The sequence below is a fragment of the Podarcis vaucheri genome (genome assembly GCF_965113315.1).
Source record: "Podarcis vaucheri genome assembly, chromosome: 10".
NCBI lineage: Eukaryota > Metazoa > Chordata > Lepidosauria > Squamata > Lacertidae > Podarcis > Podarcis vaucheri.
The window spans coordinates 55,489,939-55,505,998 of NC_138748.1; positions in this window are offsets into that span (position 1 = coordinate 55,489,939).

Below are 16,060 nucleotides of genomic sequence, written 5' to 3' on the forward strand. Positions count from 1 at the left end.
TCCAGCATGAAGTTCTGTTGAACAAACCCCATTGAAATGAACAACTCATTGGTAGATTGTGCACTTAGGCTCTGATCCAACTTGTGTTGGACAGATTTCTCATGCATCTGCATGAACTTTACTCCCATTGGTGTGATGCCTGGGGGAGACAGGAATACAATTTTTAAATGTGCTTGCATCAGTCATTTAAATTGATTGACAGGCATGGAGAAATATGGATTTACAATCACCTTTCAACCTTCCGGGGGGGGGGGGTTATCACCTGTGAACTGATGCATTCTAGTTGACATGCATTTTTAATCCTCCGCCTACCTTTCTCTCTCTCTCTCTCGAATTAAACACAGTTGGGATGTGTTTTTCACATTCTTATCTCTCCTCCCTGCACCAAAGCGCGGGAGAAGCGTTGTCAGTTTCATCCATAAATATTTATTGCACTACCCCCACCTACGGAGAAATTGATACTGGAGTGGGGGATGGGGAATGCTTATCAATCTCATGAATGCATATTTTCTTCACTGTCCTTGCCTTCTCTGCTTTCCAATGAAACTGACATAGTTGCGGACTTATTTTTCTCTAATGCCGGCCCTTTCCCCTGCCTCCAGGCTACGGCTGAAGAGAGGGGAAGTTTCTGTTTTTCCTTTAGGAAAGCATATATGTACATGCAGCACACACTAATTACTTCAATAAGGGAGAAGGAAAGAAAAACTGACAAGGCAACTTTACAATTTCACTAGAGAATGGGTGGTAGAAAGTATGGTAAAAAAGAAAAAAGTGGTATGGAAAACGACAAGAATTTGTGTTTGATGATATCCCAGTATAGTTGCAGGGCAATCTACATAGATTTGCAATTGGACTAGCTGGTTGGGGAAGGGTTGCAGTGACATTTAAAAAGCAGCAGAGCATAACTTGTGAAAGGTAAGATTTGCATTAACTGGAGTGAGAGAAAAATCCAGAGTGAAAATTAAAATCTCTTTCCCCACTGGTAATTAAAATGCACTTGGCATAAGGTGTGACTACAGCCCACTGAAAACAACAGAACAAGTTGTGCCTAGCTTATGATTTGCTCACTGCAGCTAGATCTGGACCATAGTCTTTGGAGACCTACAGTGCCACAAATGTATAATATTTCATTTTCAAGCATCCATACACTACAGTGCAATCCTATACATTTCTACTCCGTCGTTAGTCTCACTGAGCAGACCCAGGTGAGTGAGTATGGGATTGCAGCCTTCATAGCTTTCCCTGTAAGCCAGTGTTTCCCAAACGTTTTTGGGCAACGGCACACCTGTTTACCGGAAAAAAATCTCGCGGCACACCACCATTAAAGCCCCGCCCCGTGACGTCAGCGCGCAGCGTCACGCCGGGAGGGACGCACAAAAGTGAACGTTTTTTCCCTTCCCCTTGCCGGGGTGGGAGGAGGCAGCAGAGCGAGGGACTGAGGGACGGCGGCAGCTGAGGCGGCGGCGGCTGTTGTGGTGGTGGCGGCGATAGCGGGCGGAGGAGGAGCCGTCGCCGGGAGTTGCTGCTGCTGCTGTTGCTGCTGCTGCCCGGACATGCCGGCCTCCTCCTCCTCCGCTGTCTCGCGCTCCTCCCTTTTGCGCGCGCTGCCCCGCCGCTCGGCACCACCACCGCGGAGCCGCCCCCGGCTCGACGCGGATCCTCGCCGCCGCCGCCTCTCGCCGCCCGACTCGCCCGCCTCCCTCCCACGGCACACCAGCCGGTGTCTCACGGCACACTAGTGTGCCGCGGAACACCGGTTGGGAAACACTGCTGTAAGCCAATACTTCTTGATAATACTTAGAAACCTAATTGTAACATATCTGAGGACTGAAAGACAAGAAGACATTAGATTTGTAAAACAAGATAAGCAGTGCTTTTTTTCCTGGGGGGACGCATACCCCTAAACATTTTATGAATCTTTGTACTTTTGTCCATTTACTGTATTTATTTTTTCCGATTTGAACTATAAAATGGTGATTTTCTTGAGTCAAAATGAGAGTACCCCTAAACATTTTTTAAGGAAAAAAAAGCACTGAATATAAGTATAAGTATTTATCATTCTACATATTGGCTGCATAGATCCAGAATGTACACATTGCATTTATTTTTGTAACTTAAGGAAAACACATTATTTTTTTAAGGAATGGCGTCTTGAAAATCTGTCTCCTTGATCTGAGATAATACAAGTTTTTTTGGTTTTGTTTTGCTAGTTTAATGATAATGGTTAAGCAAAGCTTTCCTGTCTTAGTATGGTTACCACATGTTAATTCATCCAGTTACCTTTGCCAGGTGTTGACACTGGGGACTGAGGGTTGTATTCGGTTACCTAATTGTGCAAGTGGAACGACTTCTGCTTGTGCAATGCTACTTCCTCCTTCCCCGGCACCCTCCCCCAAGTATGCTCTGGGGGTTACCCCAACCCTCCAGAGCTGATATGGGAAATGGAATAAGGTGTGCACAGAGAAGGAGAGGAAGGAAAGTTCTGTAAGTGGAATCATTCAACTCACACAATTATTTAGTTTAATATCACCCTGAATCTCAAAGGGAGGCAGAGAGGGCTGATGAAGGGAAGGCTTTAGATTTGGGCAAATTTGTATATTTAATCAGAAACCATCCAAAATTCATTGTGGCTGCAGAAAAAATAGCGGTCCCTCTGTACATTAGACCTGAAATAGTATTAAAGGATTGTAGTCAATGAACTTTTACTCAGAGGTAGATGCATTGAAATCATGGTTATTACTAACTTAGCCCTGTTAATTTCAGTGGATCTACTCTAGAGTAACAATTGAATGCAACCCAAGGATGCCCATCAGAGCCGTCATATGAGTTAGTCTTGACTAAAAGGCATCCATGTCACAATCTTTTCCTATCAGCCTTTCTGTCTTCACTTTTACATGTTTTGGCTTGCAAGTCTGATGGCGAAAATTACTTTTAATCCAGCTTGCTCACAGCTGCTTTCCCCAGGGGTTAAAACCAACCCCTCCTAAAACAAAGAAAGCCACTTTCAACCCATGTATATTCCTCAATATGTTAAGATTTTGCAGTCAATAAGCAGAAGTGGATGCTGTCTTCTTCTATGCCCCCCAACCCAGAATAAACTTCTTTTTGCATCTACTACCCAGCCACAGTTATGGCATGGATAGACCACTCACTCTCAGTTTAACCTACTTTTCAGGGTTGTTGTTAGGATAAAATTGGGAGGAGGATAAAATTGGGAGAACTACGGTATGTATACCACCTCGAGCTCCTTGGAGGAAGGCAGGATATAAATGCAATATATATAAAATAGTCAATGCAGTTGACATGTTTTGGAATGCAGCTAGGATCAGACAAGTTGTAGTATTTCTGGAGAAAAGAGATGAACACTCTGTAGGATTATACTTCCTGTTCTGCTGCACCTCTCCTGCAGTAACAGTTTATAGGCTTAAAACCTCATGCCAACTAATGCAGCAATTCATTTAATTGTGTATCGTCTCCCAGTGCCGTGATTGCAGTTTCACCAAACTCTATATACACAAGAGAATCATGTGTGTTAATTTTTTAATAACAGGAATGGTTCCATTGATGGTCTGATTTGGGCCCCTTTGCTAGGTGAATCAGGAGAGTCTTGGTGAAAGGCTCACTTTTAAATAAGGATTCATATTTGTCTAATTACATTACAATGGATTTCTCTCCCACTTCTGCTGAACTAATAGAGCAGGTTAATTGGTAATAAAATTGATCTTGTTCTCATAGATATAAGACAGCTCTTCCCCTCTCTTTTCCCCCCTCATAGCTCATCGACGTAATGCAGCTATAAATACTCTGGCTCCTTTCCTGCTACTGCCATATACTTAGCCTGCACAGCATGTATTATGGACACCTTTTTTGCATTACAGATAATAATAATGTTGCTTGGCAGTTTTCTTCTTATATTGCTTAAGTACTGTTTTCAAAGCAGACCTCTACAGACAGACGGTGGCCAAACCCAAAAGGGAAGGGATGGCTCTGAGGGAATAGGATAAAATTTCAGGGTATGGAGATTATATATATTTCAATATCATATCAAGTGGCAAGTCACTGAAAAAGGAGCTCCAGCTTCCCAGTGTCACTAGGATTATATTTTATTTAAAAAGGAAAGCAAGCTATTGAGGGGGAAATTCTATTGCTCCAGTCTACAAACAGCGTACGCACAGGTCCTGCTATCCAAACGCAATGCGCTCTCAGGAAAACATTTGTTAGGTGAGCATTTGCATAATGAGTTGACAATTTCCATTGATTCCTATGGGGAAATTTCTAATGTGTTCCCAACCATGGAAATTTGACCATAAAATGATGTGAAAACCCTCTGAAACCTTGCAAAAAGCTAACAAGGAAGGGCAAAATGCTCTCTTATTTGTCTGACCCCTCTCCCTCCCTCCCTCTCATCATGGTTTCTGTTGAAACAACTGCCACAGACCAGCAAAACACAAAAAAAAAAGCTTCTTTAAGTCTGTTGATTTGTTTACACTACTACACGCAGGTCTGGCAGTTTGGAGATCTGAACCTGCGGTGTGTATAGCGAGGTTTGGGTACTAATTCCTTGTGTTTGGATAAGTGAATTTATATATAACGGGCAGTGGCGTAGCGTGGGTTGTCAGCACCCGGGGCAAGGCAAGTAATTTGCGCCCCCTAACCCGTGGATTTGCACCCCCTAACCTGTGGATTTGCGCCCCCTAACCCTAACCCCCAGATGTTGCACCCGGTGCGGCCAGCCCCCCCTGCACCCCCCATGCTACGCCACTGATAATGGGCATTTGAATAGCAGGACCTCTGTGTACTTTCCTCCCTTGTTCTTAGTTCATTTTCCTGAGGTCTTCAAAGTGCTGCATTCACGTAGCCCAGAGATAGAAAACCTGAAGCTCTCCAGATGTTGTTGGACTACAACTCTCATCGCACTCAACCAGCAAGGTGAGGGAGTTGTAGTGCAGCAACATGTAGATCCGTACAGCATGAATTGGTGTGCCAGATGTGCGTGCCTGTGTGGAGGTGGTTCTCTCTGTAGTCTTCAAACTACTGTCCTTAGGGACTCTTAGGGTTCCTCTGAAGCACATGCATGTTTCCTTGAACAGAAGATCAGCAATGGGGAGGGGAGTCCCCCTGAAAAGCAGATTTCTCATGCCTGTTGGTCCTGCTTTGCAGAACACAGGGAAGTGCTAGGAATTTCTAGGTCTTTCTCCTAAGTGGCCATGGCAACAAAAGATTTGACAGTAAGCTCCAGGGCTCCCCCCCCCCCATATAGAAGGTCCCAGGATCTATCTGTGGCATCTTGAGTTTAAAATGTCAGTACTGCACCAGGTAGAGGGTAGGGGTGAAAAATATCTTACATTTTATGGACACCATTCATACGAACATAAGAAACTCTTCAGACCATTGTTCCATCTAGCCCAGTATGTCTATTCTGATGGACAGCAGCTCTCTGGGGGTCTCATGTAGGGATGGAGGAATCTATTAATTTCTGTTCTTTCCTCTTCTTATTTTTTCAATCTTGAATTTAGTTCTTCACTTTCTGCAGCAATTTCCTAATTTCATTTTTTAAAAAAAAATTCTCACAAAAATTCCTTCAGCGTTTTAGTGTGAATCTCTCCCGATAAACACAAATTTGGATGCAGTTTTGACTAAAATACACATTTTTTGCAAGCAATTTCTCATAATACATTTCATTTCTGGTTTTTTTTTACTTATATATTGATTTTGTTATGCACACTTTCCCCTAATACATGCATTTCTGTAAACATCATTCATTTGGAGAACTGCATTGCATCAGTTATGTGCAAGTTTAGAGAGATACCTGCATTTCAGTTCTCATAGCAACCTGGTCCTTTTTTAAAACTGGAGGTGCCCAGGACTGAAATGGAGACCTTTTGCATGCAAGATGTGCCCTGTCACCGAGCTAAAGTCTCCCACCAATAGGTGCCCATGACAACTGCAACAAGATGTACATGTGCCTAGTGCATCAGCACTTTCTTATGCTTTTGGTGGTGGGTGGGGCCTAGTTGTGGCAAAGGTATGGGCTGGAATTCAGTGTAGTGCTAAGAAGATGGTTTGCATCAGCACAAGCATTTCTGCTTGCCTGAAGGAATGATCTCACATTTGGGGGTGCACTGATCTAGGGGTTCTCACAAACCTCCAGAGCAGATTCAGGGGAGGTGCATGGGTGGGAATGTTCTATTGTGCTTCTGGGAGTCCTTTCACTACTGGAATGGGGTAGCTGAATCTGTCCCTTAGCACTGAGTGGTATGAAAATTGCAAAATCAATTTGACAAGCAACCTTCGTGGGACTCAGAACAAACATAACGTTGTAGGCCATGTGAGTTTTCCTAACACCACCTCTGGGAAGCTATGTTGATTGATTCATTGATTCACAGCCTATAAGTTGATTGATTCATTTAAGAACCTGCCAAGGTCCTTCTGTATCTTGGTTCTTGTTTGCAGTCGCACTGCACTTCGGCTTCTTGCTCACCTGCTTTCTCATCTGTGAAAATTTAGTCCTAAAGGGCTTTTTGCCTTAAGGGGGATGTGCAATAGTTTTATCAAGTAAGCAGCCTGCTTCTATGTACACTTAATAACAAGCAGCAACAAGAAAACCTGCTTTGGCTGTTAATGGTGTTTGAAAAGTGTCACCATTGATGATGGTAATCTCTGAAAATATGTGCTAAACTTCCTTGTGATGTTTATATGAATTTGTTTGAAAATTATTTTTTTCTGAAAAGTCTCTGGGTCACTGCTGTGGCTTCTATGGAAACATAGAAATCTCTCTGCTGAAACTGGATGCCGTTAATCTACTTCAACAAGCAGAAATTAATTTTGCATAGCTGTGGTGTTTTTCTGTCTTTTGTCTCCATCACTTTTGCCTTTCTGAACTATCAGTTGTTTTTGTTCCATCAATTAAATGCACAATTTAGCAGTGGGATGTATGTCAGTGATAACAGGATTTTGAAAGGTCCTTTATTTTCATTGTCAAATTATGAATTTTGCCTACAGAGGTTATGATCAAAGAAGTCTTTGAACAAAGCAAATGTATATAGATGTCTATTTTATATAAAAACAATATAAACGTGTCTGAGTTCCTTCTGCCAGACTGCTTTTCAATTAGCCTGGTGCAGTTGAATCTTTCATTGTGTGCTTTCATGTGTGTGATTGAGAGGGCTGCAGTGTATTTAAAGAAATCACCAAATAGAAGCAAACACAAAGATTCCAATGAAAAGGAAATATCTAAAAGTCGTCTTAACTCCTAGTAACTCACAGTGCAGAAAAGCTCTTTTTCATGGTCATTCTAAAGGGCCAGTGGAGCATATCTGGTGTATCTTCCATCAGAGAGAATTCCATTTACAAGGGGCTACCACAGAAAAAGCCCTGTTTCTCATACAGGCCAATCGTCATGAACATATGGATTATGGGGAGGAGCACAAATGTAGCAATTCTTCACTATTAATGTAACATACTAGCTTTCCCCAACCTGATGCTCTGGACTATAGTTCCCATTATCCCCCACCATTAGATATGCTGCCTGGGGTAGATGGGAGCTGGGAGTCAGCTAGTACGTACACCAACTTAAGGGTACAAGATGCCCTGCACAGAGAATACCCAGAAATCCATATTACCAGAAGTTGCAGGGCTTCAGCGAAAATGTCATTCTATAATGAAAAAGTTGGGGCTTTGCATTTCATGGTTTCCATTTAACTCTGCAACTTTGGGGCAACACTTACAGAGAAAACAGAGAAAATGTGTGTGGAAGTAATATTTAAATAACAGTGTGGCATGGCAGTGATTGAAAGGACCTTACCTTAGCCTCCCCAAACTGAGAACTTGAGAACTATTGAAAACCTCATATTTCTTACAGAACCGAATCCTATTGCTCCAAGATGTCTGCCAGTTTTCTGCACATGCAGCCCATTTTACACTAATTTTCCACATGTCTCCATGAACACATTTGCATGGGGGAAGTTCAATATGAACCTATCTTTAGCTCATCAGCAGGACCAGAGAAGGGGTAAACCAGCTGCAATCACTCTGGGAACCCATTTGGGTGCACTAAACCATGGTTTGGCCAAGATTGCATAGTGGTCACCAGTGGCTTCCATTTGGAAAGGGCAAAACACCCACTTTGGGAAGCCAGCCAAGTGTATCACCCTTGTTAACTTGGTGACTTTCAACTTGCCAACAAAACTTAATTTTCTCCATCCATTTCCCGAAGTTTATTGTGAAGAAGGGTTGATTGTTAAACCACTCTGGGAACGGTAGCTCTGTGAGGGGAATAGGGGTGACAACTCTCAGCACCCTTAGCAGACTACATTTCCCAGGATTCTTTGGGGAGGAAGTCATGTATAAAGTGATAAGAATGATACTGCTTTAAACATATAAGTTTATATAAGTGTATATATCAGTGAAAAATTCATCTGAAATGCATTAAATTGGTGGAAATAGCTTGCAGAAATGTATGTGTCAGGCTAATTGCATTAAAATGTGTATATTAGGCGAAATATGCATTAAAATGCTGACAAATCTTCATTTGCAAACTGATGCGGAAGTGTGGAGAACTGAAGACTGGGAAAATGAGAAACTGAAAGAAAGTTGACAGATCTATTCATCCGTTGCCTCAACTCACCAGTTGAAGACAAGTACCTTATACCATATTATTTTTATTCATCGGGGTCCTAATATATAATGATCTCTCTCATACTGTCTTCCACCTTCAAGAGCAAATACATCTCCAAATACTTCTATTAATATTTATTAATTGGCTATGAATATTTATTCTTAACTTCTTATAGACTCATTTGTAGTCCCAAGGCACACAGCCCTGCAAGGAAATCTACTCAGTTGTAAAAATAAAAGTTTTTTTGTTTAAAGCATTAGCAATGCAGGTCACTAAGCAATTGAGCTAGAATTAGATTACTTTTGCCGCCTTGTGGTTTTTCGGAAGGGGGGAACAATCAGGTCGATAGGATTGTGCTTTGAATAAGTAAAGAGACTGTAAATTAGAAGTCAACTGTGCCTCCCAGATTTCAGATTTGCTGCTAATTGGAATATGTACATGTCCAATCTTGCCTCGTTGGCAAAGCTTCCTTAGCAAATAAGTGGTGACACTTCGTTGTGCCTTGGTTTGGACAATTCTTATCACTTGAAATTATCTGGATGAGACCTGAGATACTGCATATGCAAAGCACACGTTGGGGAGGCGGCACACAAAGAGATGGACAAATCCATCAACTTCAGCTCCTCTCCATTTTGCTTTCTTTTTCAGTCTTAAATTCAGTTATTCCACATCCTCTTGAAGACTTGCCATTGTTTTGGTGTGAATTTCTCCTAACACACATTTTTGTATGCTGTTTTGAGTAATGCGCACAATTTGCGAGCACTTCCCCCTAATATAAAAAGGTAAGGCAAAGGTACCTCTGCTCGTACGGGCCAGTCTTGCCAGACTCTAGGGTTGTGCGCCCATCTCACTTAAGAGGCCGGGGGCCCGCGCTGTCCGGAGACACTTCCGGGTCACGTGGCCAGCATGACGAAGCTGCTCTGGCAAGCCTGCACCAGCGCAGCACACGGAAACGCCGTTTACCTTCCCGCTAGAAAGCGGTACCTATTTATCTACTTGCACTTAGGGGTGCTTTCGAACTGCTAAGTGGGCAGGAGCTGGTACCGAAAGATGGGAGCTCGCCCCGCCGCAGGGATTCGAACCGCCGACCGTGCGATCGGCAAGCCCTAGGCGCTGAGGTTTTACCCACAGCGCCACCCTAATATAGTTCACCCTGAATGTTCTTTTCACTAACAAATGCATATTTTGTTTGGGTTCAAGCATTTGTTCAAGTGCTAATTAGATAGTTTCCCATTAAAATGCAAACAAAATTGGATTTCTTCCTGAACCCTAAACACACAACTTGTGACTTGGATGTGACCCTACTGACCCAATGACTAACACTCCTCTCCCTTAGAGCACACATTTTGCTATAGCAATCTACTCTGTCTACAAGCAGCATTTGAAAAAGGCAATAAGAACATAAGATGAGCCTGCTAGATGGGGCCACGGGCCCATCTAATCCAAAATCCTATTCTCACAGTGGCCAATCAAGATGCCTGTAAGAATCCTGCTGCATTACCATCGCTTTACACACACAAGTTGGACTTGTAATTTGTGACTTTGGGAAATAATGCTGAAGAATAAACTTCCCAGGCATAGCATGCAAATTCTCACCTGCCCACTTACTGTTTCATTCCTTTCTGGCCTAATGAGCACTAAAAAGGAGCATGTATCTTAGATTCAGTGTGGTGGTTCTATTGCTAAGCAGCTGTCTTTACTTTTTAAAATACTGTCAAAAGTTCTCCTGAGCAGATTTGGAAATGAACTGAAGACATGTAACACCCACCTCAAGATGAAGTGACTTTTATGAGCTGAATTCTTCTTCAGCTCAGAGAAGCATTCTGACCCATCTCTGTTGCCCAGGAGCAGTTGGCAAGGAGGGGCACCTCTGTGGACCTGGCATTCCAGCAGTGGCATTGCTGGTACTTACCACAAAGAAGGAGGAGGTAGTAGGGACAATAGGGCTATAAGGGGACACTGGTGGACCAGGCTTCTGCACCTAAGCAGCCCTGACCTCCCTGCTGCCGTATCTCTCCCCACTGGCCACTCCTGCCGCTGCTGAAGAAGAAGAAGAGTTTGGATTTGATATCCCACCTTTCACTCCCCTTCAGGAGTCTCAAAGCGGCTAACATTCTCCTTTCCCTTCCTCCCCCACAACAGACACTCTGTGAGGTGAGTGGGGCTGAGAGACTTCAAAGAAGTGTGACTGGCCCAAGGTCACCCAGCAGCTGCATGTGGAGGAGCAGAGATACGAACCCGGTTCATCAGATTACGAGACTACCGCTCTTAACCACTACACCACACTGGCTGACACTTCCCACTACTCAAAGTTGTCACAACCTTCTGCACCCTTCCCTTTGTCAGTTGAGCAGGAGCAGCAACAAAGGTGACAATCAGCTACAGGAGGAGTTTCCCTCCTCTCTCCTCCCTGTCATGTTGGCTGACCATGCACTAGGTTGTGAGGAACATAAGACATGCAGTTCTTCCATATGCGAGGGGGAAATTAATCTACTTTGCAGGTGGCCCATGTAGTGTCCTTTAGATCCCATGAAGAGACCTCCAACCCTTTCTGCAAAACACCACATTTATTTATTGTCCTGTCTGGAAACCCAAACGAGGAGAACGAGTCATTTCCCTGCTTTCTCCTCCGTTCAGGGACCAGCCACCTTCCAACTTAAAGAAGGCCCGATAACGAGAGAAATTCTTCATTCCACGGAAATTAGGCTGAAACCGGGAACGCCCCAGGGCAAGTTCACAGAATTCCAAACCCCCATCCGCACCGTTGTCTTCTCAAAACTCCAAAACCTAAGCCTTTATCAGTTTGGTCCCCAGTCTTGCCTCAAGATAATGGGGAATCCGCTTTAAGGAAGACTTCAGAGCTGACTCGGATGAGCTGCAACCCGTTATGGAGACAGCCCTAGAGTAGTTCCACCTCCAGAATGCCAGACTGGAGCCTGTCCATTGGACTTTGTTTCTTTGACACCAAAGAGACTGCATGCCTTCATCTTTGAAGTCTGTCCTTGAGCTTTGGCGACTGCTTAGTCGTCTTCTGCCTGCTGGCATGAGTCGGTGTCTTCAGCGGTTGTGAAGATGTGGGCCGCAGCTGCTCTCCTCTCCTTTTGGTCAGCAGATCCCGCATTGCTTGCATCAGCTGCTGCACTTTCCTATCCTGCACTCGGAAGAAGAGTTCCGCCAAGCTGGCAGTAGGTTGAAGGTACTCTTGGGGCTTGGGGATCTCCTCCTGTTGCGTGACAACAACGGGGCTTGTTGCAGTCGGCAGCAGAGTTGAGGTCCCGACCACATCCTCAGGCTTAGCTTTCTGCTGCTCCGTGGAAGTCGGGGTGATGACAGTGGGCTTGCTCGAGCTGGACTGGGGAGTCTCTTTCTGGGCAACAGAGGGCGTTGAGACAAGCGGTTGAGTAGAAGTTGTGATTGTGGAGGACGTGGTAGCCGTGGGCGCTTTGGTGGTGGTGGTGGCCTCTTTGGGCAAGGTGGGAGATTCGGAGACACAGAGGCACAGAGCTTTGGCAGAGGTAGTTGTTGATGCAGCAGTGGTAGTAGTAGTGGGGGGTGTGGCAGAACTTTCCGCAGCAGTGGTGACTGTGCTGTTAGGAGGCTTAGAAGAGTGCTCTGTAGTTGTGGCAACACTAGTATTGTCGGGAGCAGCAGTGGTTATATTACTTTCTGTGGCAGAAGGGCTCGTGGAAAAGGATGCTGCAGTCGTGGCTTTAGATCCTGTGGTGGCAAGATCAGGAGAGGATTCTGTGAAGGTGGAGAGTTCAGTGGTGGGGTCCAGTGTAGGGGGAGATTCAGTAGCGTTCGAGGCAGAGGGAGTAGTAATGGAGGTGGGGGTGGGGGAGGGGGTGGAGGTGGAGGAGGGGGAAGGGGAAGGGGTGGAGGTGGGGGAGGGGGTGGAGGAGGGGGAAGGGGTGGAGGTGGGAGAGGGGGTGGAGGTGGAGGTGGGGGAGGGGGTGGAGGTGGGGGAGGGGGTGGAGGAGGGGGAAGGGGTGGTGGTGGAGGTGGGGGAGGGGGTGGAGGAGGGGGAAGGGGTGGTGGTGGAGGTGGTGGAGGAGGGGGAAGGGGTGGTGGTGGAGGTGGGGGAGGGGGTGGAGGAGGGGGAAGGGGTGGTGGTGGAGGAGGGGGAAGGGGTGGTGGTGGGAGAGGGGGTGGAGGTGGAGGAGGGGGTGGTGGTGGAGGTGGGGGAAAGGGTGGGGGTGGAGGTGGAGGTGGAAAGCTCATCAACAAATTCTTGAAGTTCCATGGCAGCAGAGGTAGAGTTGTACTGAAGAAAGGACTCTGTGGACGTTGCCACAGTGGTGGTGAGAGGTTCAGGAAAACTCCCACTGGCTGACACTGGAGGAGAAGGGCTGAGGAGCTGAGGCGAGGGTTCTGCAGCAGTTGAGGTAGCAGTGGATACAGGAGGCTCAGGAGAAGACCCTGAAAGCACTCCAGGCAAGAGCTCTGTAGTGATTGGGGCAGAAGTAGCAGAAGTCATCTTGGAAATGGACTCCGCAGTGGCAACAGCATCAGTGGTGGTGAGAAATGCAGGAGTGGTCTCTGTGGCAGAGGTGGGCGTGGCCATGGGGGGCTCGGTAAAGGACTTTGCAGTGGTTGGGTCAGAGGTAGTGACAAGAGGCTCCAGCAAAGATTCTGATGCGATGGTAGCAACACTTTGGTCGAGGTTCTCGAGAGAAGACTCTTCGATAAGTTCCAATGGGGATTTAGTTGCAGTGGTGGTTGTAGAGGACACATGGGAAAGCTCTTCTAAAATGTCAGGCAAGGGCTCTGTAGTAGCTTTGTCAGAAGTGACAGTGAGACGCTCAGGAGCCAACTCTGTGGCAGCCAGAGCAGCAGGGGCGCGGAGAAGCTCAGAAAAGAACTTAGCAGCATCTGTCGTAGAGGGCGACACGGCTGCAAGAAGCTCAGGAAACATCTCTGGGGTGGTCATGGAAGCTGCAGGAGAGGCCCTGAGCAGGTTAGTCAAAGCTTCTTCTATAGATGATTGCACAATCTCATCAGGTTCTGTCGGGGGGCTGATGATCTGTAAAAATGTCCTTGCTTTGTTCCTGTCACCTGGGCACGGAACCCTCTAAACAGAAAAATAAAATCAGCATGAAAAACGGAAACAGAAATCTTCCTCTGGGGTGCTACAGCTCATCAAAGCTATCAGTTCTCTGCCTTTCTTTTGAATGAGGCTGCATATACCCTTTACATTTTAAGCAAATTTGTTGGGAGCTCTAGTTCCCCCCTCACAGAGCAGCCTTAAGAAACTACAGTTCCCAGGATTCTTGGGGTGGGTGGAGGTATGTGCTTTAAATGTCTGGTGTTGCATACAGCCAGAAATCGGGACTCCTCCTTATTTCTCTAGGAAGATGCTTTATACCGAGTCAGAACCATTGACCCATCTAGCTCAATACAGTCTACACTGACTGGCAGTAGTTTTCCTGGAGACATGGGGGGTTGAGCCTGAGACCTTGTGAATGCGAGACCTTGTGCTCTCCTGCAGAGCTGCAACCCTTCCCCAAGGGTTAGGCCAAAAGGGAAAAGCTCACATCTGAAGCTTCCAGAAAGAGATTGAACTGACCCACATTAAATCTAAACATCCTTTTTTCAATCACCACCACCACCCCTTCCTCTCAAGGCCTGGGGCAGAGATGGCACCCTCCTCATTCCACATAGAGAAGCTCACCTTACACCTTAAGAACAACAGTAGAGATGGGGTCACATCCTCCACCACAGCTGAGGGGAGCCAACTACTTTAGGGAGCACAAGGCCTAGGAACAGACAAAGCTCCCTTCCTTGTAAACATGACACTTTAAAAGTGCTTCCTTTCCCTCAAAGAATTCTGTGCTCTGTATTTTAACTCTCATGTATTTATGATTCCCAGCAACTGTTAACAAAGCCCAGTGCCCAGATTTCTCTGAGGGGAAAAGGTGTTTTAAAGGTATAACATGTATATAACCTCATACTGAGTCAGACTACTGGTCCGCCAGCTCAGTACTGTCCACAAACTGACTGGCAGCCATTGTTCACATATGGCAAGATTGATAACCAAGAACAGACCATGACTTATGAGCAGGTTCATGGTTAACAAACCTTGGTGAAGCCCCCAAGTCTGGTTCAGACAATCCAATTAAACCATGGTTTCTAACTATGGTTAAGTGTTATGTGCAGAGCGAATGAATGGTGTATTCAGTGAGACCTAAGTTATAGTGGGATCAAACCTACTTTCCTTGAAAGGCTCTCCCCTTCTTTTTTATCTACCTCTGCCATAGCTCCTTGTTTTCTTGGGCTATCCTTTCTTCCTAATAGATTTCCCAGGCTCGCCTCTTTCCCTCACCTTCACATAGTACTTCCTCAAGGCGCAGCGATAAAAAGCAAGGTTACAAAAATCTGAGAAAGTTGAATGTTCTTCCAAGTCAGAGCACACCCGCCCTAGGAGAGAGAGAGGCTGAGAGTTAGAGAAGAGCAGATGATCTATCCCTGCTCACTCCTTCCATTTGATCTCAGTTAGGAGACACTGCCTACCACAGCTTCACTGTAATAGTGATTGTATCATCATGGTCCGCACCAGGGGTGCCAACTTGAATAAAATATGGAGGGAGGGCAGGTGAGCCCCACATAATCGATCACAGGATGACACATGCACACCATTTGAATGGCAATGCCCATCAACTGGGGGGCAGCCCCCTCAAATATTTTATTAGGGGGCCAAAGGGACTTCGGCCCCAAGGTGTTGGCTCCTATGGTCCATGCCCACTGTTTAATTTAATTTATCCAAAATTTAATGTTGCCGGGTACAGAGTTATGGGACTCCCGAGCCAAGGAGATAAGTAACTGCATAAAGGCAGCCCTGTATAGGGAAGTGGTTTTTTAAATGTTTAATGTTTATGTTTTTATATATGTTGGAAGCTGTCCAGAGTGGCAGTCAAATGGGTGGGGAATAATAATAATAATAATAATAATAATAATAATAAGAAGAAGAAGAAGAAGAAGAAGTAGTTCCTATTTTCATCGGAGAAATGTTGGAGGATATGCAACAATCTCTGTAGAGCTCCACATTGGCTATCTCTGCAGTAGGCGCTGATGCAAGTGTGGTTCCTCCCATATTTTATTTTAAACACGTCCAAAACAAGACTGCCAGTTAGGTTTAGCAAAAGTTATTTTAGTGAAGGTTTCAGAGGAGCTAAAGTCTTGCAAGGAGCTTTGTTAGGATCTAAGAGCTGGGATTTCCCCAAGGCTAGTCCCAATCAGTTTACAGAAAAGCTGAGACAACCCTGTTATTCTTATTGTTTACCTTCAGGAACGACTCCATGGTTTTCATACTGGTCCAGTGCCCGGATCAAGGAATTCTGGCAGCCATACATGGCTCTTAAGAAGCAAACAGCACGGATTCGACGAGGGCTATGAAGGATGCTAAAGAAGTGCTCATATTCGGCATCTGAGAGTGGCATTCCAGCT